A 4,896-nucleotide genomic window follows, 5' to 3' on the forward strand; every position below is an offset into this window, starting at 1 on the left:
AAATCTGTTTTTTCTTTATTTTAAAAGCTGTGATCAGGGCAGGAACAGACAGCATGTCATCCTTGAACACTCACTTATTCTCACAAAACATCATATGCATGCAAATATTATCATGCAAAGCAAAAAATGGACATTTTCTCCCTCATCTAGAGGACAACCCCTTAAAATGGCTTGGGCCTGGTCCACACTACCCCCCCACTTCGGACTAAGGTACGCAAATTCAGCTACGTTAATAATGTAGCTGAATTCGAAGTACCTTAGTCCGAACTTACCGCGGGTCCAGACGCGGCAGGAAGGCTCCCCCGTCGATGCCGCGTACTCCTCTCGCCGAGCTGGAGTACCGGCGTCGACAGCGAGCACTTCCGGGATCGATCCCAGAACATCGATTGCCTGCCGCCGGACCCTCCGGTAAGTGTAGACGTACCCTTGAAAAGAAAAAGAAGTGGTAGTCTGTCCTTTTTGGGGGGGAGGGGGGCTTCTTTATGTTATAGATAGAAAGCTTAAATAAAAATTTTTTTTTTAAATAAATTAATGGAGATATCCTATCTCCTAGAACTGGAAGGGACCTTGAAAGGTCATTGAGTCCAGCCCCCTGCCTTCACTAGCAGGACCAAGTACTGATTTTGCCCCAGATTCCTAAGTGGCCCCCTCAAGGAGTGAACTCACAACCCTGGGTTTAGCAGGCCAATGCTCAAACCACTGAGTCGGTCAGTCAGTTGGTTTTTATAAAGGAAAAAGCTCCATGTTTTCTTGTTTTACAAATGTCAGGTCTTCCTTGTTTTTCTGCAGGAGTCCCTGGCTCAGATATGTGGGCTGAAACCTCTCTCAGCCTTTAAAGGGTGGAGGTGCTGAATCCTTAACAGAAAGGAGAAAGAGTTTCTGTGGTAAGGTGCAGGACTAGGACTCCAAAGACCTGGGAACTGTCCACTGGTTTCCTGTGTGATTTTGGACAGGTCATTTGGGGCCAGAGTTTTAAAGGCATTTAAATGCGGAGGCTCTAGCCTGGCAGTGGGGCCAGGTCACTGGCTGCACAGAGGTAGGAGATCATCCCGCAGCCCCTGCCCCCGGGACATGGACTCTGCAGTGAGGCTGCACCCGACCCTGACCCAGCACAAAGGCTGGGCCTCCCTCAGAAACACCCCAAGGCTCTGCCTTTCCGTGCCGGACGCATCAGGTGTGGGCAGGCAGGCTCAGCCCAGCAGGATCCAAGTGTGGACATGCTTAGTGTTGGGGGGATCCAGGTGTGGGGTGAGAGGATTCTGCGGGGGGCAATCTGGGTGCAGGAGGCTCAGTGGTGGATCTGGATGCACAGGGGCTCATTGGCGAAGCCGGGCTACCAATGGGGAACGGAAGCCTGCGTGCAGCAGCCGGACTCCACGCAGGGAGTGGAGAGCCTCCATGCAGCCATGCTCCCTATGGGAACTGGGAGCCCAGGCATCAGCCTGTCTGGGAGTGGGGAGCCCGGGCAGCAGCTGGGCTGGGAGCAGGGATCTGGGGGCAGCCAGGCTCTGAGAGAGGTGGGTGCAGCTCGCTTGGGGGCAGCTGGGCTATCGCTCGAGCCCCCTGTGACACTGCACCCCATATTCTTCACAGTGATATTATGATGATAGGACTATGACATAGTTACGAGGTATTCAATGCAAGATAAGTCATGTGAGCTGTCGTTGGAAAGGTTATGATTTGCTAATACGACTGTCCTATTTCTATGCATGTATCATTTTTGTATCTGAAGTTATGAATATTGACTATGTATCTATTTCACATGAAGCTATTCCTGGGCAATGCCCACTAGGCAAAAGGCTCTCAGTCTAGATGGCTGACTGGGAAGGGCCCATTCCAGTTAATGAGCCAGTCTAGAGAATAGGCCTTAGGAGAAGCTTATCTCCCACCTGGGGCGCCTTCCTGAGGATGCTACAGACAGCCTCCAAGTAGTGGCTGCTGTTACACTACAGGGACATGTGACCAGGTTACCTGGTGCTGGACTCCCTCTTGGGATGTCAGTATTTTCCACTGACTGGCATGGGAGCCAAGCTTTGAAACAAAAGGTTCCCGCCATATGCATAGGCAAGGGAGTGACATCATCATGGTTCTTCACTGACTTCCCCACCCAAGAAGACTCCTGGAAACACCTGAGGAACAAAGACTAAACTGGGGGGAAGTGCTGGACCCAGGCTAAAGGGATTTTTAGCCTGTGAATGGAACACCTGGGGATTCTAAGCTGTAAAAGTGCAGCTGGCCCCTTAAGAATCTGCAGCCGGCTTGTCTCACTTAGGTTGAGAATTGGCTATTCATATCTGATCTATGTAGTATATTAAGCTTAGTTTGCGTTTTTTGTTTGATAGTTAATCTGCTTAGATCTGTTTGCTATCCCTTATAATCACTTAAAACCTATCTTCTGTAGTTAATAAATTTGGTTTTGCTTTATTTAAAAACCAGTGTATGGGAGTCATAGCTCAGAGCAGGAAGCTGTTGTATATTCCTCTCCACATTGAGGGAGGGGGCGAATTTCATGAGCTTACACTGTACTGTTCCCTGTGCAGTGCAAGATGGTATAATTTTGGGTTTACAATCCAGAGGGGGTGCGTGCCTTATGAACTGGGAAGTGCCCTAGCTGGAGCCTTCCCATGCAGGAGCTGGTCAGAGCATCTGCATGTTACTACAGCTGGGTGTGTCCCTACCTGTTTGTGTGCTGGTGAAAGTGCAGGCTGGAGCCTGGAGAGGGCTTGGCAGCTTGTCACAACGGTAGTTTAAAAGGGAGCCCAGGCTGATGGGTCAGGGGAGCTCAGTGGTACCCCAATTCCAGGTGGCACCCCAGGGGGAACCCATCACACCCCCACCTGCTCCAGTGGACAGCCCGGCTTTCTTGTCAGTTTCACAGTGCCAGCATGGAGTCTTCAGATTGACAAGAATGACAGCCAACAGCCCATGTAAGTAACACAGTTCCTACACAGACACTGCATCGTCCTAACTACATCAGCATAAGCCTTACGCCTCTCATGGAGGTGGAGTTATGATGCTGCTCTAGTAGGGCACCTACACTGGCGGAAGCAAGGCTGTAGTTTGTACACTGACATAATTAGGTCAACATATGCTGCCTTACGTCGATCTAACTCTATAGTGTAGAGCAAGCCTGTGATGAATTGTTCTGCATGTCCACTGAAGGCAAGACAAGAAGTAAAGAGCTTAATCTGCAGCAAAGGAGATTTAGATTAGATGTTAGGAAAATCTTTCTAACTATAAGAACAGTTAAACACTGGAATAGGCTTCCAAGGGAGGATGCGGAATCCCCGTCATTGGAGGTTTTTAAGAACAGGTTGGACAAACATCTCTTGGGGAAGGTGCAGATGTACATGGTCCTGCCTTAGATCCCTTCCAGCCTTTTATTGCTAGGATTCTATATTTAAATTCAGGCCCAGTTTTCAGACTTTAGCACCTAATGTCTCTCTAATCTTTCTGATCAAATAGGTGCCTTACTTCTCTCACTTGTGTGTTCATACTGGCCTGGTCTACACTACGACTTTAATTCGGATTTAGCTGCGTTAATCCGAATTAACCCTTCACCCGTCCACACTACAGAGCCAGTTAATTCGAATTAAAGGGCACTTAAAATCGATTTCTGTACTCCACCTCGACGAGCGGAGTAGCGCCTAAATCGATTTTGTTAATTCGAATTAGGGTTAGTGTGGCCGCACACCACCGAATTACTGTGTTTAAATTAATGGGGTAGTGTGGCCGCACACCACCGAATTAATGTGGTTAAAAACCGAATTAATGTGCTTAGTGTGGCCGCGCACAATCGAATTTATACAACCTGTTTCCCAAATTCGAATTATCTAAATTCGGATTAATCCCGTAGTGTAGACGTACTGACACTTAATTCCCTAGCTATCCATTTTAGACACTAAAGTACCAATTTGAATTACCAGTGTGGGAGATCAACAATTCACATAGGTACCCACGTTTTAAAATTGTTCTGTCAGCTCCATCATTTATTGTGGAGATATTCAACTTGTTATTCTTGTAGTTTCTTACAGATAAAATTTTATGCACTGATTTCAAGCTGAGCAGTTGGGCATAGGGAAGATTGACAGGCAGGATTTCAAGAAGCTCTCAGTGTTGGCCTAACTCTGCTCCACTAAAGTCAATGGGTACTTTTGTGTTCCCCCCCAGTGAATCTCTCATGTTTCCTGGCACAATCTTTGTCTCTATGCCGAGCTGCTGCTTTTTCCTATTAGTGCTGCTTCCTATTGACCAATGCAAAAATGCTGACTTTGGTCCCTTACCCACACAGAGCAGACGATGCTTCCATTTATCATCCCAGGTATAATTAAATGATAAACCCCTCAAAACCATCTGCTTTCCCCATTAACCCGTCAGGAGCTGCAGATCTAGAGGGGCACAGATAGCTGGGGTTGGGGAGCGACATCCTACAATATTCATATTTAAGAGCATCGTTGCTGACCAGGGACCCTCCCATCACTCATTCACTGTTCCCTGCCCCCCCCAGCCACATCCCCCTTTCCCCTATTCCTCCCCCAAGCCACAACCTTACCTTCCCCCAGCACAGCCCCCTCACCTCCTCCAGCCACAGATCTTCCTCCTCTCCCTACAGACCCCCCCAACTCACATCCCCCTCCTTCTTCCCCTCCCCCACCACTGACCCCCTTCCCTCCTCCTCTCCCAGCCACAGACCCACCACCTCTCCTCCTCTCCCCCCAGCACAGTCTCCCTCCTTCCCCCGGCCAACTTCCACTCCCCTCCTCCTTCTCCTCCCCCTGCCAGACCCCCCTCCTCTCCCAGCCACAGACCCACCACCTCTCCTCCTCCCCCCAAGCCAGACTCCCTCCCTCAGCACAGCCCCCACCTCCCCCCAACTTCACCCCCTCCTTCCCCCGC

The 4,896-nt window shown here is 49.4% G+C and overlaps 1 protein-coding gene across 1 annotated transcript in view; it reads left to right on the forward strand.

Annotated features, from left to right (window-relative positions):
- Positions 1-854: 854 nt before the first annotated feature.
- Positions 855-4,896, forward strand: part of BTBD3 (BTB domain containing 3) — a 23,721-nt gene continuing 19,679 nt past the window's right edge. Inside the window, exon 1 of the mRNA XM_026653170.1 lies at positions 855-884. The gene's annotated coding sequence lies outside the window, so the exon portion shown is untranslated. The remainder of the gene's footprint in view (positions 885-4,896) is intronic.

Source organism: Terrapene carolina, unplaced genomic scaffold (assembly GCF_002925995.2).
Source record: "Terrapene carolina triunguis isolate 2854851 unplaced genomic scaffold, T_m_triunguis-2.0 Scaffold132, whole genome shotgun sequence".
NCBI lineage: Eukaryota > Metazoa > Chordata > Testudines > Emydidae > Terrapene > Terrapene triunguis.